At 44.6% G+C, this 19710-nt stretch overlaps 2 long non-coding RNA genes across 5 annotated transcripts in view; both read left to right on the forward strand.

Annotated features, from left to right (window-relative positions):
• Window positions 1-13026, forward strand: part of LOC137483155 (uncharacterized) — a 29073-nt gene extending 16047 nt beyond the window's left edge. The window contains exons 2-6 of one of the 4 annotated variants that reach the window (XR_011004369.1): window positions 807-8067; window positions 8196-8281; window positions 9587-9734; window positions 10146-11580; window positions 12849-13026. This is a non-coding gene — a long non-coding RNA (uncharacterized lncRNA). Of the gene's footprint in view, window positions 1-806; window positions 8282-9586; window positions 9735-10145; window positions 11581-12848 lie in introns of all 4 variants that reach the window. The other 3 variants (XR_011004371.1, XR_011004368.1, XR_011004370.1) reach the window with 3 other exon arrangements.
• Window positions 13027-13102: 76 nt separating this feature from the next.
• LOC137483156 (uncharacterized) overlaps window positions 13103-19710 on the forward strand; it is a 110547-nt gene continuing 103939 nt past the window's right edge. Inside the window, exons 1-3 of the long non-coding RNA XR_011004377.1 lie at window positions 13103-13380; window positions 16467-16873; window positions 18621-18724. This is a non-coding gene — a long non-coding RNA (uncharacterized lncRNA). The remainder of the gene's footprint in view (window positions 13381-16466; window positions 16874-18620; window positions 18725-19710) is intronic.

A 19710-nucleotide genomic window follows, 5' to 3' on the forward strand; every position in this document is an offset into this window, starting at 1 on the left:
CTTCACCCTTCCAAGAGGGATAGCCAGGGCTGGAGCCATGTTTCAGCAGCTGGCTTTGCTAGGCTTGGCTCAGAGAGGCAGGATTTGGAGGAGCACTAAAGAAAAAAGTCTAAAGAAAACTTTTGTCCTTTCTCCTTCTATATCAAAAGACTCCATGTTTTCCTGTGGCTGAAGAAATTCCTGTCCCAGTTCAGTAACATAAAGCTTCCAGGCTTCTCCTTTTACTACAAGAAAGTCCACATCTCTTGCTATGGTAGTGGAGAGGGAATATGGTGGAAGTCCTGGCCTTGGCCCTTTCTTTCCAGCTGAGCTCTGTTCAGAATCTGTACCTGGGTGAGAAGAGTTTCTCAGTGCTGCTCTTGTGAGCAGAAACCTCAGGGAGCTGCCAGGTGCCTGTGGAGGTCAGGGGGACACTCCCCAGTGGGTGCCAGTGCCCCTCAAGAAGCTTCTCAAGCTGGCATTGTGGGGCACCAGTGGTGTCACGTCAGACACAGAAAATCAGTGAGACCAAACATCCAAGGAATGACATGCATCAAGGATGGACTTGAGTATCCACACCGGGAAGGAACTCGGTCACTGAAATAAGGGCAGATGCAGAGGTGGGAAATCCCTGGGATTTTTCCATTTATTTCTGTTTTTTTTATTTCAAAAGGCCTGAAAAACCTCTAAGAAAGCCCTGAGTGAAATCCATAGGGGAAAGAGAGTTGAGAGAGGAAGGACCATACTTTTGAAATCCCACAAAAGTTGATGATGATGTTGAGGGGAGGGATAAAAACCCCAAACTCTTTTCCCTTTTTATTTTTTAGGATTGTAACAGTTTTTGGCACGTGGTGGAGAAACAGTGAGTGTGGCAATCCCCATTTGGAGTGGGCTTCTTTCACTTGCTTTCAGCACCGTGTGCCCATGGCTTCCTGCAAAGTCTGAAATAGATGTTGGCCCCTCTTCTGGCATCTACCGTGGATCACAGCCTGACGTTATCCAGTGTGGGACTGCACAACACAGGGCATTTTACCCCTGCCGGGACAGTGGCTTCACTCCCAGATGGCCAACAGGGACGTGGTGAGGATTGCTTCACTGTCTGAGCTCCAGTTGTGGAGGGAGCAGACATCTGCTAGTGCTGGAGAGCGCATGAACTAAATTCCTCCGTGTCCCTGTGGCCTTGGATGCAGCATGGGAGCTGTCAGCCTGCTGTAGGCTCCCTCAGGGGAGCTCTGAATCAGGAGTGCTAAACTCAGGGTTACCTTTCAATAATATATTTCTCTTTTTCACTCTTATTTGAAGAAGGTTCTGCCACCTCCCCAATTTTGCTAGATGATTCTCATCCTCAGTCAGAGTGGCTGCCTTTTTTTTTTTGGGAAAACTTCCCAGGAGGGAAGAGCAAGAACAGAATTTATGTGTTTGAGGTTTTTTCCTGGATGATTTTTAGACTTGATTTTTGGAGCATTCACAAGGAAAAATTAACAGTCTCTGCTGATGACTTTGCTTATTTTAAATCAGCAAGGGAAAGGGGGAGAACAGAGCCCCTGGGGCTGGTTCAGGGGTTTTCCTGCAGGCAGTGTCCCCTGGGTTAGGAATGTGGCTGCTGGGCACTTAGCAAGGCTTGGGTTGTAGTATCCACTGCACTGGACTCCTGCAAATCCTTTAAATGGAACCAGTATTATTTACTTCCAGCAACTTGGAAAGAAATTTTGGGGAAAAGCAGCTTTTTGAAGACTTAAAAAAAATTACTTCCCTTGTCCCCCAAAGTATTTAAATGTCAGGGTAAATATCAGTGCTGTTCTTACAGAGTCCTTCATCTGAGCAGGACCACAAACCTGATGCCAAATTTCAGGCGCCCATTTTGGAAGTGGGTGAGTCAGCTGCAAGATTTGCAGCTTCCACCAGTGTCCCAGACCCAATAAAAACTGGAACTCCAGAGGATGGTTTTTAACCTTCCTTGCCACAATTAAAAACGTTGTGTTTAATATTAAATGCACATTCATTTTTAATCCAGAAGTCTGGCTTTCTATTCTCAAATAACCCATTTGTAATGGGTTCTTCATCCAAGCAGGGGAAAGGAATACTTGGTCTTGGAAGCCAGCTCCATAAAGAAACACAAAGAGCATCTTTCTGAATAGCACGCAAGTGTGAAAGGAAACATGCAACTGCTGGAGAAATGGAATCATTTGTACTCAGTGAAGGGAAAAAGAAGCAGGAAAAAAAAAAAAAGAAAAAGCTTTTGAAAAGGAGATCTGTGACTGAAGCTCTCCAGAACTGTTTAACCTGTTGGGGATATTTAGCAGATGAATTCTGACCCACGTTCTCCACTTTGCTGTACCCTGTGACAGAGCGACGCAGCATCTGCCGCTTGTGTTCCTCTCCAGACACGCTCACAATGCCGGAGGAAACGGGGGAGAAAATTATGCAAATTGCTCTGAGCAGATTACTTTGACCAGCTGCTCTTCTTCCTCCTCAATCAAAGGTCTGCCTGGGAGAGCCAATCTAGATTATATATGTCAGTCGCACGCTCCGAGGCTGAGCTGCTGCCTCGCCGTTCCTTTTCCCCAAACAGGGACATTTCTGACAGCGAGGTAAAATGCAAAGCACTGGGGATATCAATTGCTCAAAGGAGGGCACAAGGGGCCGGGAATTCCTTTTGGGTTTTGTGCAGTAGCACCTCACCACGTTGCTTACTGTTTTTTCAGGGCTATTCCCAGAGAAAGTGGTTCATCTCCATGCTAACAATTATTGAATTTTATTATTAAGCATGATGAAATGTGGCAGAGAGGGGGAAAAAATGAGCAAAAAGGCTCCCTAGACAGTGTGTTCACGGCATGGCCTTAGGTGATATTATTAAGCACATGGGCTGAAAGCTGAGTAGCTTTACCCTGTGCAGCCAGGGATGCTGCTGGCTTTTTTTTTTTTTTTATTTTTTTTTTGTGCTTTTGCAAAGTGAAATTTATTCATGAGCACAAACTGGAGACCATCCTGCTGACGAGTGTTTCCAAACCCGCCAGACGTGGCCGTGACGTCGCCCTCAGACAGACCCAGAGCTCCAGCCACATCCAGGCTCTCCCTCCCTGCCCTCTCCTGCCACACACTGCCTACCCTGTGTCTTTAACAGTGCTCAGAGTCCAGAAAAGACTCCACAGCTTCATAAATGATTAATATATTCTTTGTTAAAAAAAAAAAAAGAAGATAAAGAATGCTGCTGCACCAGAGAGCACCTAACCCTGGCAGAAAAAAATACAGTGCTGTCACAGTCTGGTGGCAAGCCAGATTTCACTGCCTTAAATCACCATTAAGGTTTTCCCTAAGTTTGATGGAAACTTCACTTTTTTTAATCCTGTATACAAATCAGAGAAAGTCCCATGTTAGCATGTGATAAAACACACACACATAAATATGTGAGCAGAGTGTGGCTGCGGAGCTGTGGGGATGCATCCTCCGGAGGCTGCAGTGCCAGGCAGGGACCCCTCACTGAGCCTTAGAGAGATTACTAATTCTCGTGCCCTAGTTTATTTTTTATTGGTCCTATCCCATGGATTTTTCCCAGTGCCAGAATTGCTGAAGATTTTAGCATTTTAATTTGCATCTCCTCCCCTGAATTTCTAATCTGATTCAGCAGGTGCTGAGGACCCACCAAACAGGCACGGGGTGCCCAGGCCTGGAGTTGCTTTGCTGAGCTGGAGTCTGGAGTGTGTGGTGTCACAGTTTGGCTCACTTTTGTAACGTTTTTTCCTATATTTTGTTCCCCAGTTAATATGGAAGTGGGTATGATTAGTGTAAACAAAAAGGGAGTCAAGCCAGCAAACTTAAATAAGTGAAGATTTGTAACAAAAGCTGTGTGTGTTGAGATGCTCAAGGCAGTCAGCACAAAGGTGCAGACCTCTCCCTGCTTCCCACCATCACTTGGCAGTGGTGAGAATAACAGTTTTAAAATTTAAATCAGAAAAAATAATTTAAATTTATTAATCATGTGGTGTGAAAACTAGGTAAGTTAATGCTACTGAATACAGCATTCTTTTTTTTTTTTGTTCTCTTGATCTTTAGGTGCTTTTCAAAAGGTGTTTCCTCATATTTTTTCTGTGTTTACGACCATGATTTGATTTTAGCAGAAGTAATATTATTGTTCAGAAGTAATAATATTGTTTATGCTGCTGTTTCATGTACTGTGCCCTTAACTTTCTTTGCAGAAAATATTTATAAAAAGGAGACAGTGACACATAAACCCCACTGCAGGTTTGCCCTGTTATTTCTGGATTGTAGATCTTGCCTCAGTGTGAGCTGACTGAGGAGTCTGGGGGACTTGCTGCTCTGTCTAATTTCTGTTTGCTGCCAGTTAAGTCTGAGCAGCCCCTGTTCAGGGAAAAGCTGTAATTATAGCTGTGATCTTGACACCAGAGTTCACCTGAATTTCGGGAGAAGTTTGTGGAGATTTGGAAGCTAATGAGCTGCAGCCCAAGCAGGGGGAGAGCTCTGCAGCCAGTTCTTTAGGGGGGCTGATGTTCCTCAGCACCGGGTGCTATTCAGCTTTTCTGTCTTGCTCTGGCCTCACAGAGTGCACATTCTCTCTTTATTTCTCCAAGAATTGGCTCTATTCTGCATTATCAGGGTTGTCTTGTACAAAGAATTGTATTGATGGAATGAAGTTAGCAGTGGAAAAAAAACCAAAACCAGCCCTTGAGATATGATGAATTAGCTGCAATTTCAGTGGTAAAAATGGTCTCTCGTAGCTGGCTATTAACTACACTCTGGTGAATACATTTTCATGCAAGAGATGGTTTGCTATTTCAAAGGAGTCTCATTGAGACTTGATCAAGTTATTTTCAAAAGTTTCAAGTATTATTAGCTGTAAATCCTGCTGCTCAATTTTACAGTTACGTTTTTTATTTGCTGTTGCTTCTCTGTGTATATTCTGGGTGGGCACTGAAGGAAAAGTGGAGCTAACTACCCTGGAGAAAGGGGAATCACAGAAATGCTTCCCTGTTATTCTGGCTTTAAGGAAGGATGACCTTGTATTTCATGGTGCTGTTGAGAAGCTGGAAATCACTCCCTCACCAGCATGCCTGCATTTCTAAGCTGCAGCCAGGATTCTCCTTATCTTTCACAGAGCACAGTCACTGATGTGCCATCATGGGTCATTTGTTAAAAACCTCTGTTTGCTATTTTTAATGCTCAGTAAAGAGGAATTTTTCTTTGTTTTATTTTGGTTTTAGATTAACAAGGAAAGGAAAAATCTAGCCAGCATGGTAGCTCAAAAATTCAACAAAATGAATGCTGTCAGATGAACGTCTCTAAGAGAGGCAAGAAAGCAGAGGTTGCTGCCTGACAGCCCATCAGGAAAGGCTGGTCCTGAGCAAGCCTGGGAGATGAATGTTACTGAAGAGCCACTGATCAAAACAATTAATAATTGGCAACTCAGCAGAGTGGCTAATGAGTTCTGTATGGAACAGCTACCCCCTCACCTGAAGAAAGAAGTTTCTTTCCAGGTCTGGACTGGCCTGGACTGTTTCTGCAAATGATCTGGGGGCATCTTGGATGCACTAATGCCATCGGAAATTTGAAATCTGTAAGGTATTGGATCATCCTGCATTTACTGTGGCTCTGCAGGGAACCTTAATTACAGAGAGGAAATGACTTGCCGACATTTGCACTTTCCTGCCTTGCCATTGAATTCATCATGGTCAGTGTTTTCCTTGTCTACTTTCAGTTTACTCGGGCTGTAAGCTCTGTGGATCCTTCACTCAATCCCAGTTAGCTCAGGCCAGTGCCTGGGTAGGAGATATCCAAAGAAAAACTCAGCTGGTGAACAATTTCTGTTGAACCAAAATTTTTAGGGACGTGTTCTTTTTAAAAATACAGCAGATCCATGGTAAAATTCTTGTCCATGTTCAGTAAGTAAAGGAACAGCATTAACTTCTGTGCCCTACCTAAGTTGTAGCTCTGGCCTTCCCTGAAACCTGTAATTTCAGGTCTATAAAACTGTACTTCAGTGAACTATGGCTATTTTTTGCTGCTGACAGTTCTTTGTCTTCCATCCCAGAATTTACTGCATTTCACTATGGAATATTTGCTGAACAAATCCCTACACATACAGACAACTGGATGATCACATGAGCTTGCTCATTCTCAGTTCAGTCAAGTCTTAAACTACTGGATTTTGTTTTCATGTCTTGGGGAAGGCACTGACTTAATATAAACATGTTTGTTGAAAAGCAGTTTTGAGTGTGCCCAGTGCCACCATGGGCAGGAGATGGAAATGGAGACCTGCTCTGCTGCAGCAAGGCTGCCCTGCTGCACCACCTCCTCTTTTCTTTCCTCCAAGACGTTGCTGGCATCTAAAAGTGATTCTATCATGGTGGCACATGGTTCTTCCTCTTAGGATGCCTTGTGAGTCAGGCCCACCTAGGATGTGAATATTTTCTTTCTAAGTTCACATTACTGTCCGTGGCACTTCCAGGGGCACAGAGCCAACAGTGAGAGAGAACAGGCTCTGCTCAGCCTGTCGCACTGAGATGCACCAAGGTTTGTTTGCTAAGTTCCTCCTGACTTCAGTACTGCAGAGGGGTGTGGGCTTACCCATTTCCTTTTCAGATGCACAAGCTGGAGCTAAAGATGGAATTGTGGATGCAGGTTTTCCTGGCCTGCAAAGTGAGCTGGTTTCACAGGAGCATCGTCAAGGGAGAAGAAGTACAGAGAGAACCTGTGTGACCTTAATCACTCCTAAAGCCCACCTTGATGCTTCTGAGTGAGTTCTCAACAAAGCAAGTAAGCAAGGGCCTCTCTCTCAACTCAGTCCTGTAGTGCCTTCCCTCTTCTTTCTCTGTGCCCTTCCCAAAATCCCAGGCAGGCAGTGAAATCCCACGGGCTGCAGGATCAACGCTCTGCCCTGTTACCAGGTTACCCACCACTAAATCTGCGAGGGACTCGGGGACATTCTCTGTGACTGAACAAGTGACTGCTCTGTCCTGGGGGTATAAATCTAATGCAAGCTTGTCAGCATAAGCCTTGTATATTTATGGGAAGCTTTCAGAGGAGCTGCACGGGATCAGAGCTTCTGTTCAGCTCCAAGGCACAGCATCCCCGGCACGGCTGTGAATGGAGAGCCATGTCCCAGGCACACTCTGCTGCCTCACTGCCGAGCCCTGCAGAGCAGTGATGCATTTGTACTGATTTGTCACTCCTGGAACCGGTGTAAGAGACCTGGAGTGGGAGCATGAAGGATGGAAGTGACACCAGGGGAAGGGCAAGGAACATTCGCACTATATTTAGGGCAGAAGCAGATAGTGGTAACAATTGCAAGGATCATATATAATGCAGTAAAACTGTCTGCCTGAAATATAAACAAAAGCCCTTTCCTGAGGCAGTGAGGGGCGATCAGTCATGATGACAGTCTCCTCAGCTAAGCAGCCAGGACATCTCATTCAGAAAGCATGGACCAAGTGTAGGGCACTGCTGATTCCTTTAAAAGCATCCTGGAAACAGCATCTTTGCTCTGGGGCAGAGCAGAACGTCTCCTTTCCAGATGTTTTACATGAGCTTCATGAGTGTGTGCTGGCACCTTTGGTGTCTCCTATACCCTGAGCAGCACTGGGGTGGTAGGATGTGCCAGGATGCAGCAGCAAACTGGAGAATTTGGCTTAGATTGGAGTATGTTCAGAATCTGAGCAGCTTGCTCAAGGAGATATCTTGGTCAGCTGTATTGGATCACAAACAAAAACATAATATTTTAACTCCTGGATACATTAATTCTGCTTCTAGGGTATTTCCTTTAGCAAGCAAACCAACAGAATTCTGTTCTGCACAAATATGCCTGAGAACTGAGGAGTGGACTCTGCTTTGATCTGCCCTTTCACTTTTTTTTTTTTTTTTTTTTTTCAGCTCACATGGAGTAATTGGAAAAATTTCAATATCCTTCCTATACTGTTTTTACCCTTCCCCAAGAAATCCCTTTTTGGCCACTCAGTGAGAAGATGCTGGCTGGATCTCAGCTAGCACATTTATACCTATATTGTGCTGAGAAGGAAAACTGCCCTGGTTCTTCAAGGAGCAGAAAGGAAGCAGATGTCACCCCTTCCTTCCAAGGTAATTCCCAAATTCTGGAGAGCATCATCATTTCCAGGCAGCACCAATAAAGTAGTGACTGAGAGCTCTGTGAGCTCCTGACTGCTCTGTGTGCTCCCTGTCCTTTGCTAATTCTTTACCTGCTCTAGTTTTAAAAGCCTCAGAAGAATGAAATTCCACTCTGAGATAACCAGATACAGTTCAAGAACAAACCCTTCAAAGTGGTAGGAGGAAGGTAAGAGATACAGGGGGAACCTGATCCCCAGGCTCCCCGCACAGGAGGAAGGCGTTTGATTGCAGCTTTATTGTTCCTCACATCAAAACTGACAGACTGCCAGGAACAAGAGGCTGTCCCTGGGGAAAAGTGGCCCAAGGCTGGGCTAACAGTGGCTCCTCTGGGTCCAAGAGCAAGTGGTACTGTGTCCTGTGTTGGTTATATGATGCTTGTATCCCCAGTCATCTGTCCTGTTTATGCTGGATAAACGGAACAGTTTTCTCCCAAAATTTCTCCTAGAATTTCTCCCAAAATTGCCCTAAACTAGGACACAGGGAGAGGCTGGGGCTGGTGGCAACTGCGATGCTGCTGTGCTTTACTGAGGCTGCCACCAGCAAAGTGCCCCCTTCCTATCAGCTCTCAGCCTTGGCTACCAGCCCTTTCATTTACACATGTAATAAGTTCACTTGTTAATTAGAAGAAGTAAATATGATGAGCTTTTGATATAGTTCAAAGGAGCAATAGCCAGTTTCTTGATTCCCAGGTTGGCAGCCGTCCTTCCTGTGTGCCCCAGAATCAAAGTGCAGCTCTTGCTCCAGCAACTGTCAGGCTTTTTACATCTTTTGATCAAGAGCTTGGCTGCAGAAAGAGGAAAAACCAACACCCAACTGTTTGGATCTTTTCCCCTACAATTATTATCACATCCATTACTCAGCAGAAGCCTGGGATGCCCTTTCATTCTTACACAAATACTTTCTTTTGGGATTCATTTAAAGTTTCCTTGTGCATGAAGTGGTCACTTGTCAGCCATCCACCTGAAAGGGTGAGGCAGAGAAAGCACAGTCAGCTAAAAAGGAACCCTGGCTTCAAGCATTTATAATGAATATTGACAAAAAGAGGGGGTGGGGAGGAGTGGGAATCAAAAGCTTGAAAATTGCTGATTAGGCAAAAGCTGACTGCCTCCTGCTTATGGAGAAAATGGCATCATTAGAGGGATGCAACAGGGCTGGCATTATGCAATGCCTGGTCAGGAGCAGAGAACAGCACAGCAGCAACTCCCACTCAGACCAGAAAAGCAGGAGATTGCCCTTCTGTCTGACTTGTGATATTTCAGTCCTGGAAAATCCCAAGCTGCAGTGGTCCCCAAACTGCATGACCTCTGTGGTCTGGGCAGCCAGAGGTGCCCCACAGACCAGCACCAGGAGCCCTCAGCAGGCAGGAGTGGGGGATTCTGCCTCCCTGCCACAGGTGACAGCAAGCCCTGCGTTAGGGAAGCCATGGAGTCTGGTGTTTCTCCTCCTTCTCATGTTTTACCCCTAATCTCAGGGTACAAGTGAGCCCACAGACCAGATGACTCAAGCATGGACTGGGATGAAGCAGCACCTCGGGTCCTGGAGACCTGCAAGGAGCCAGGGGCTGGGGACACAGCGAGCTGAGATCCTGCACAGAGCCTTCCCTCTGCATGTATTTAATGGTGAGTAGGGCTGGGGGTGCCAGTGATGACCAGCCTTTACTGGCTGTAAGGTGCCTCCCAGCTGATGAATGGTGCTCTCAGGCTGCCTGTGTGCGCAGCATAAAGGAAAACCAGCAGGGCTGGGGTCTCCTGGTCTTGCTGTGCCAAGAGAGATGGAGATCACTACTTAGTTACTTTTTTGTTTTAACAATCTCCAAGAATTTACTGCAAGTCAGAACTGGAAGGGGAAGCTGCAGCACTGCTACCCATCTCCTCTCCTCTGCGCTGAGCAGACCCAGGCCCCTGGGATATGGATTTCAAGAGCAATAAATTCACTCTAAAAATTTAAAGAGGATGACGCAGAAAACTTCGAAAAAACAAACAAACCAGCTCCACACAATAAAAGCCATTTCTCTCCTGACGTCTCTCTAGTTACAGTGTGACACATCAAGGTCAGATACCCTGTCCCACAGGAGCTTGGCTTTGTGCAGGGTGAGAATCATCCCCTAATGGCGTGTGGTGGCTGACGTTTGGTAAGGATAAACTACTTATATAAAACCCAGGATTCTCATTGTGGGACACCATTTCCAGCAAGTGTTCCCTCTCACAGGGCAGGAAGCCCTGAGCTGAAGTGCCTTTAGGAGGTAGGAAGAGTCAAAGAGAGGTTTAACCTGTGATTGCTTCTCCCGTGTCTGACCACGTCCCTCATGCCAAGGAGAGCTCCCATCTGCAGCTCAATAAATCACCCATTCATGCCAGGAGGTTTCTCTATGGCAGAAGCTGAACTCAACAGCAAGAATAATAATCCATATGTTTGTAATTGTGATTAGCTCCTCTGGAAGACAAAACCCAGAAAGCTCTGCTGGAGCATCACAAATGCAGCAGCACTCAGGGCCCCCAATGCTCTTGGTCAAGAAAGGGGCTGGAGCAGGGGGCACCTCCCTGCCTGGAGCACTTTCACCCCACCAGCCTCCTCCATGGCTTGTTTGGTTTTCCTTGTTTTAGAAAAATCTCTTTTTTCTTTTTTTTTCCCTTTAAGGCAGTGAATTTTCTTGTGCATAGTCTCCTAAATGAATGCACAGGCTGTTTCTGGCGTGCTTTAAACCTTCATGCATTTTTAATGATTTACAAGGAAAAGAATTTTTTCTCTCTGTCTCTCTTTCCTTCTATTCCCCCCTTTTCCTCCTCCTTGATTCCCTTTTTCTTTCCTTACAAGAAAAAAAAAAAAAGTAATGACTTAATACATATCAAGTGGAATTGCTGGTTTGTGGTGACGGTTTTATAATTCCAGGTTCAAGTTTTTTCTATTTAATTATGCACTATAATTCTCATGAACTATAATGCAATAACAAAAGCATGCACCAGGGTTGGCACAAGTCTGTTCTTTATTAGCATGAGTATGGGTACAGTGCTTTATGTGTGAAATAAAATATTTGGACCTGATGCTGAGTCTGTTTCTTTAGAATTACACTGAGCTCTTCTTCCTTTCAAACACTGAAGCTGAGGCTCTCTGTTCCCTTTCTGGCCTGTTTCTCCCCTGATAAATTCAGTTGTACTTCATTTCATGAAGCCTTACTTGTCTGTAACTGCCTTTGTAATGCCTTAATTGAAGAGAGGGTTCATACATTAACCTGAAGTCCTCTACAGTATCTTAGTTTATGAAGGTTAAAAGTGATTAACTGATGAAAGGCTGCTTGCTGTAAATATTGACATTTCCCCAACCTGCCAGCGTTTTCATTAGCTCCTGAAGTTGCCTTAACATTTTTGTTTATCAGGTTATCAGCATTTCCAAAAGCTTATAAACATCAGGACTTTCCTCATGCCAATTAATGTTTCAGACCCTGAAGGTAGTGCAAAACAATAAATGGTGAGTACATCCATCACCTTTGAGTGGGACTGTGTGTGCAGTATTAAGCTTGACTGTAAATATTTGCACAAACAGGACTAATTGTGCAAAAATTATTCTCTCAGGCACTGTATTTCCTTTTCATTCACTTTTGATGATACTGTTTGTAAATCATTCTGGTTTTTGGAAAGAATATTCTCCGGAGAAAGCAGGACTGCTTTTTACAGCTGCAAATGGTTTATTTGCAGGATTCTGCCTTGCCCAAAAGCAGCTTGGATTTGACAGAAAGTGCTGGTGAACTTTGTAACGTTTGTAGCTGGTATTTTAGAGAATTCCTCTGAAATCTGCCTTTGGTCCTGGCTCTGACTTCTTCAGCATCTCCATAAGTGTTGCTGGCAATGAATATTTAACCCTTCTGCTTACCGGAATCTCGTAGAGATTAAAAGCTCCCCGCCCTGTAAGAAGTCAGATTTTGTGAGATGGTTACCTTTGAAATGACTTGGGAGTAGCAAAATGATATCAAAATGCTATCAGGCAACTTAAGTAACCTGCCATGCAGCTTATATATATATACATACATATATATATATATAAGTATATATATACACACACATATATATGGAATAAACAAATGAAATGTGCCTTTAGCACTCCTTACTGCAAATTTCTCACAGGTGACCCAGATTCACAAACATGAGGGGAAATCCTCCCAAACACTCAGGAGTATTTTCAGGGGCAATTAACCAGGGCAGTGTGGCTGGGTGACTCCTGGGGCTGGGAATTGCTGGGATGTGCAGAGCTGCTGGGAATCTCAGTTAAAAACTCTCCTTGCCCCTTCCCAAGCAGCCCCCAACCACTCCCAGCTTCTTTATTTTAAATCAAACTTTGTTCTTGAAAGTCCAGGATCCATCCTTTCTGTGTCTGTTCCCATCCACAGATGTGGGGAGAGGGCTGCTTTTCTCTGTATCATATATTTTTTTTTTAATAATCTGTTTTCATGGTTGTGTTTTCCTTTAAAACTTTGTTTTGACCTGCCCAAAAGTCTTTTCTTTAGTGTTTGGGGTTCTGAAATACTTCCTAATGAAGGTGAGCTTTCATGTCTAGCCATGCACATGAATAATACTTCTGAAGTACTTGCAAGAGAAACAATTTATAATCTAAAAATATTTAAGGCAATTATGTTATTCTGGGTTAGGGGAAGTACAAAGTTTGTGCTTCTATTTTTTCCTACCCAAACAATTTGATATGTATTTTTTTCATTTCTGTCATCCTGGTCTCAACTTCTCAAGGGCTTGTGTTGCATTAAAGGCACGAATGATGAAAATATTAGTTATGGAGTCATAAACCTCACCCTGAAGAGCTGTGATATGTTGCAGACTCACTTGTAAGTGGACAAAGAATTTCACAGCAACTCCCAGAGCTGTGGCACCATCAAGGAGCAGTTGCAAGGAAAGCTGTGTGCTGAAACTTGTGGTGAAGCATAAAATCAAAGAATATATTTTTTTTATATTAGGTGACAAATCTAAGAATTATTTGGTTTATCAATATTTCACTGATTCAGAACAATTTTCAGTAAAGAGTGAGATGTGATGGTTTTGGCAGAGTTCTGCTGTCCTCCTCCATCCCTGACTGCATTTACTGTCCCACTAGCCCTTAGTTTAACCAAACCTTTTTTGTTCCCTCCGTGTCATTCCCACTCAACCACAGGAAATAAACATCTGGACACAGACACCCTTCTGTTCCATCAGCCAGGAGTGCAAGCAAGCACCAGGCCAAGTTCTCCAACCAACGCATTGTCCCATGTCTCTGGAGAGCAGGAGGGTAAATAAATCACCTTCTTTTATGTATAAATGCCATTTATACTGAAACTGTGCTGCATTTTAATAAAAACACTGTAAGGTGTGCTGCTTTAATCTTTAGAGGACAACATCTTTACCTTTTTATTTTTTTTTTTTTTTTTTTTGCTACTTGATGTGTACCTAAGGGTGTGCTGCACATTCAGCTGCTGGTTTGCTGCTGACTGAGACCATTTCATTTTTCAGCTGTCTTTGATACCTGGCTTTCCTACTTTTGTGCTCAGGCTTTAAAGTGAACCCAGAGGCTGAGTGCTGCCAAGGTGGGGTGGCTTCCTAAATTCTCTTCTTGAGCCTCATACGTGTGTAAAAGGTGTGCTGCTGCCTGCTCCGAGGGGTGGGCAGTGTAACTGGGTGGGAAAGCCGAGGGCACTGCCAACATCTGCCTGGCATTAAGGCAGGCAGGTTTCAAAGGCATTGAAACTGCCGAGCTCCTCTGGAAGTGAATGGGTGTGTGCCATCCCTTTGAACCCCTTGCAAAATCCAGGCTCTGTTTGCTGGGAAAAGGAAGCTTAACCTTTTTGTGTCAGCTCCACCTCCCTCACCTCTTTATGATGCACTGAAAATAATCCTGCACCTCCCTGGAAGAGCAGATCTCCCTGAACACCCATCCTGCCAGGATGAGCCACTTCCATGAGTCACTGCTGTAGAGGCTTCCCCTCCTTTTGACTGAAAGGTGTTTAGTGAATTTCATCTGAAATGTATCCTGAATTAGTAACAGCCAGGCAGATGTAGCTATTCTAGTGTTGGGTGTCAAAAAAAAAAAGAAGTTTAAAAAAAACAAAAAGGCACTTTACACAACTGAGTCTCTGGAAGGACGAAGCCAGGGGGCTTCCCTGGGAGCAGAGCTTCTCCTCTGCCCCTCTGGATCCCATCCCAGCAGCAGCAGCCCCATCTAGTCCCGTTACCTGGTGCTGGCTTGCAGCACTGTGACACCTGATGGCATGGCACAGCCAGCCCTGCTGGGATAGATTACTGATGCTGAGGAAATGGGAAGGTTACAAGGGCTTTGTTCAGAGCTGCTGAGCTAAATAACAGTACAGAAGTAGCTAAAAGCAGGGAGTGCGCATAAATTCCCAAATGCACTTGTTTAGCCATTGATTTAGATGTCTGGCCATTTATTCTGGTTGCCCAAAGCTCCAGTTGTATTTTTCTTGTATTTACAATGGTGACTGTAAGTGTTACAGGGAATCATGTGGGGAAAGCAGGACCTCAAAGGCAGCTGTAGAGGAGTGTTTTCTGGAAAGCTGCTCTCAGAGCCTGGAGGGGGTAGGGTGGAAAAAAGGAGATTTGTGTGTGCCCATGAACTTGTCTCCAGCCACCAGGGAAAACAGTGAGCAAATCCTACAGCTAAAGAAATCTGTAAGGTTTTTGGGGCTCCTGTAAGCTGACATAAGGTGGCATCCAAGTTGGAGAGGGTCCCCAAAGGGCTGGCAGAAGTGCCAGAGCAGCTCCCCGAGCACCGCCCGTCTCTCCTTGTTCCTGTCGCGGCCCGGGCCGCGCAGCAACGCCGCTCGCCACAGAGATTATCAAAGCCATAAAAACACCAGCTTCTGCATTTCAGCTCTGTAAACTGCACATGCACAGCACTCTCCTCTCATCCACAACCAGCAAGGGCTGCCTTTGGCTTTCTGCTGCGGTGACAACCGGGATGAGGCCTTGTGAAGGCTGACTTAGAGCAGAGACTGGACGGAGCTAAAGGATAAAGTAGGGATTTATTAAGAGGCCTCAAATAGATCCACCTTGGGCAGCACAACCCAAAATGGCCACAAAATGGACAACAGGTCATGGGGTCTCACACTTTTGTAAGTTTTGGTCCATTAGCACATTGGAGTTAATTGTCCAATTCCAGCTTTAGCCCATGAAGTCCCATCCTTCTTGTTTTTCTCTCTTTAGTCCACGTTGTTTGTGCTCTTGGGCCTGAGATTTGGATCATTTGTCCTTGGTCCCCAGCTGGAGCAGAATTGTTTTGTCTCCCTGCTCTGTGAAGAGAGCTCACCATACCCTAATACGAAGCCTAGACTTATACGCTAAAGCAGAATAGAATCTGAAAAATATAAAAGCTAAAACCTGAGGCATCAGGGATGTCTCCCACCCTCCTGACACAGGGCTGTCTTGAGGCAGCTCCCTGGCACTGCTGCCTTCACACAGCTCTGAGGGGAGCTGAGCTTAGAGGGGTTTTGGGGTGCATGAAGGTGTGACAGCTGCACCACTGCCACCGATTTAAAATAGGCTGTGATGGCCAAAAGATAGCTGGAGTTTTTAGTGCTGGTGTTGTCACCATTGATTGTGCTGAGTGGGTTAAGTATTTCAGGCTGCTGCAGCTGCTGGTTTGCTGTGAACAATATTTAGAGCAGCTGTTTCAAAAGATATCTGTCAAAAATGCATCATTAATGTGTAGCTCTGGGTAGAAACCCCCTAAATTTAGGGGGTGAATCTTAGCTGTCAATCAAAAGGGGATCCCTGCTCTTGAAGAGATTAAAAAAGGAGGCAGATGAACGGTGTGGGAATATTGTGGAGCATGGAGCTGTGTGTGACTGTGGGCACCAAGTCCATCGGATCTCTAAGAGCACACTTGGGTTTAACATCCATCCCTAGAAAGCCACAAGGGTTTGGGCAGAGGCCTAAGAGCAGCTGCTCTCTGCCTGTCACACATCCCTGCATCAGGCAGGGCTTACAGCAAACCACAGCCTCTGTGTCCCCCAGAGCACTGATTCAAGGGAAGCTGCAGGAGTCTGGAGCATGGTTTGATGGCTGTGCCAGAGGTCAGGTCTTTGGAGCCTGAGTCCCGTTCCAATAGACTTCATGTGAGCCTCTCCACTGATTTCAGGGCTTTGTATTGGTCCCTTATCTGTGATTAAAACTTTTTTTGAAATGAAACTTGGCAGGAAAGCCAGGTGTGAGTGTTATTCTCCTGGCACAGAGCCAGCGCAGCCCCTGGTCTCCAAAGGTTGGTGGCCTTGGGTTTTGCACTCCTTTGCCTATTGTTAGAGCAACATCCTTCTGTTTCAGACTGGGTTTTTTTTTTTTTTTTTTTCTTTTTTCTATTTGCAGAAGTGACTGGCCTTGCTGCACACATGGAAGTTTTAATAATTATCCCCAAGCAGCTCTGAGAGTTTTTTAACATGGAAACAAGTTCTACATTACTCGTTAAATTGGTCAAATTTCAATAAAGTCAGGAAAACATCTTGAAAACAGCATGAATATAATTTACAAAGAAAACAATCCAAGCGTTACTGCCAAAGAGTTTTCCAACAGGAAGGAAGAAAGAATTTCTCTTTCCCCCCACACAGAATGACTGTACTGTACGTTAAATTAGTGGTTTTGGGAGTGAAGGAAACCACCACAGGATCCACAATATTAATAAGAGTGAAGCTGGTACCCGATGTGAGGATAGGTCCTGATTCTTTGTTACCTTCCTAGGTAGGCTGTATGAGTCCTGGCTGCCAAAACTCATTCCTGTAAGTAGCTCTGCATCAGCTTTTCATCATAGAAGCGCTCTTGCTTGCTGTGTTTTTAAGTGTAGCTGTCAAACTCCATGCAGGGGCTGAAGTCTGGATTCTCAGCAAGGATATAAGTGCATGAGATGCCCTCTTTCCCCTAATACACATTGTCCTTTAATTAATCTGCTGAATCAGAGCCTGCATGAACCAAGTCCAAACCCATGGGCTGTCCTGTCCCTCTGCAAACCTCTCTAGAGTCCTCAGATCAATGAATCCCAGTGCCCAAACCACAGTGCTCTGACCCTGGCTAAAGAGTCTCAGATGAAACCTTTGTGATTTTCCTACTCAGAGTAGAAAGATGGGCAGTGTAGCAGAACACTGGCAGCAAATATAATGCTTATTTCTTAACAAAGTAAATTCAGAGGCCTACATGCTGTGTTACGTGTCCAAGCCATGGAAAGGGGTTTTTACAAGTAGGCACTGACTGGAGGCATTATTGGTGTAATTGCTTGTACTATCAACTGCACTACCTGAAAGGGAAATATAAACCAGACCCAAACTTGCCTGATGATAGAACGAGATGTAAAACTACAACTGTGTCTGGTGACCACATTTCGCAATTTTGAGATGCTTTTGCACTGACATGAAAGGTAATCTTTCCAAGTTTTTTGCAATATGAAACTCAGACCTCAAGATTGGGGTCTGGACTGATTGCACATTCTCCCCTTTTGTTGAGAGGTACAAGTTAGTCCACGCTGAACTTCACAAACTTTTCTGCTGAAATCTCATGTGAAATCAAAGTAATTTTTGCAAAACATTTTCTTTTTGGTAAAAGGGTGATTTTTTGCTTTAAAATAACCTCCCAAACCTTTTAATAAGAACAGCCCAAATACATTTTCTCTGTCAGTTTTGTATATAACCTTCCCCTGATGTTCCTTTGCAACTGATAAAGAATGGGAGAGTGCAAAACCCACAAATACATTTTTGGAAGAGCTGTGTTTTGCAGTGAGGCTGCTGCACTGTTTAATGTATGGCACTTTCAGAAATGTTGTGAGGTTTAATTAACTAAAGTACTTTATCATCATTAGAGAAATGCAGTTCTATGAGGTTATTACAAGACTTTCTAAGGGCAACATCTGTATAGGAAAGAATTAAAATTTCAAACTGGTGACAAACTATTGTTTTGCCACCAATAGCACTGGGGGGAGAAACATGGAATGGGCACAGCTACTTAATTAAATTACTGTGCACTTTTTTTCCTCTTCACTGTTATTTTAACAGCTGTGCTCCATCTCTGAGGCATATTTGTCTTTATCTTTGGCCACTTTGTCAGAGTTGGCAGAAGGAATCTTAGGTGGGGTTGTTCTCTTAGCGAATTAAACAATGACCAAAACTTTGCTCATTTCTTCCATCATTATTGCAGATTTCCATGGCTTCATTTTGACTGAGCAATATATGGCTCTTCTCTGGAACATGGGAGCAACTCAAGGAATGTAGGGCCTTCAAGGGCCTGCCCTTTTCAGAAGAGTGTTCAGGGAGTGCTCTGTGCCATCCACCTACTCACAAAGACAATACCGTAAAATGCTTTTCCAGCATGTTAAAGTGCATAAAAGTGCTCAGGTCTATAGTTTGTGCTCAGGCAAAGTAATGCACTGATGAGATGGATTTTATCTGAGCTAGGTAACAATTAAGGGTAGTAACTACTATTTAATATAAGCTGTTTGAGATCCAAGCAGTTCCAGTACTTTCTATTTCTTCATTTTAGTGCCTGGTGACCATCAGAGGATTTAATTTGCCAACAGATGCTACAAAGACCAAAGCCACCTCCATCTGCTGCTGTGACAGGATATGATCACAGGAAAAACCCAGGTACTTGCCTTTGCTAATCTATAAAGTCTCCTTCTGGCAAGTTTGGCAAACTTGTGTAAGAAATCTGTGTTTGAAGCTCACACTTGTATTCAGGGTTTGTTGTTTGCTTGTGTTGGTCTCGGTGCAGAGAGCAGGCAAAGGGGGCAAGGGGCAGGACAGGTAAAAACAGCACAGAGAAATGTCAAGAGAGGAATCTGAGTAGAACTTAAGGAAGCAAAATGCTCAAGCACTGGGAGCAGTGGGAGAAGAGGGTCCCGAAATTGGGACCATGGCTGCTCTCTGTTTTTTAACAGAAATTCTCAAATCTATTGTACCTCCTGGGATCTAGTGGTGATGGCATGTTTCCTAGTTGCTGTTACAGATTTCAGGAATGTCTCAGGAAAACATTCCCCTCTGATGTTCAACTGAGCAAAAAAGAGAAGGCCAAGTTCAGATGTTTAAAGAGATGCAGGTTGCAGTGCCCTGGTGTCAGCCCTGTTTGCCCTGGGTCAGTGTGGCTGAAGTCTGTGCACTGCACTCCTGACATTGGTTTGTGGCTGCTGAAGTCTTGGGCAGAGGGAGCTCTATCACAGGGTGTCAGCCACAGCCTGGGTTTCCTTTCCTTTCTCTTTCCCTTGCAAAATTTCAAAAACAAATAGTCAAAACCCCCCTTTGCCAGACAGGCTAAACAACCTGCAAGCTGCTCCAGAAAATCTAAAAAATGCCCATGAATGTGCTGGACAAGGTTTTGTGGGCCAGCTGCTATGTTTTGGTGTTTCCCTGGAGATTCCTTAAAGGATTGCAGCAGGACACAGAGCCTTCCTCTGAACCCTCCCTCAGCTCTGACAGCCACATCCCTGTGAGTTAATGCCAGCTGTACACCCAGAGCTGAGTGTTGGCATGGCTGTGAGGATGGCAACTGCTCAGGGGCTGTGACACCTGCCCATCTCCAGTAGAAAGTACAATCAGTCAGTGCCCAGGTGTGACCAAACCTTCCTGCAGGAACT

This window comes from Anomalospiza imberbis, chromosome 15 (assembly GCF_031753505.1).
Source record: "Anomalospiza imberbis isolate Cuckoo-Finch-1a 21T00152 chromosome 15, ASM3175350v1, whole genome shotgun sequence".
Classification (NCBI taxonomy): Eukaryota; Metazoa; Chordata; class Aves; order Passeriformes; family Viduidae; genus Anomalospiza; species Anomalospiza imberbis.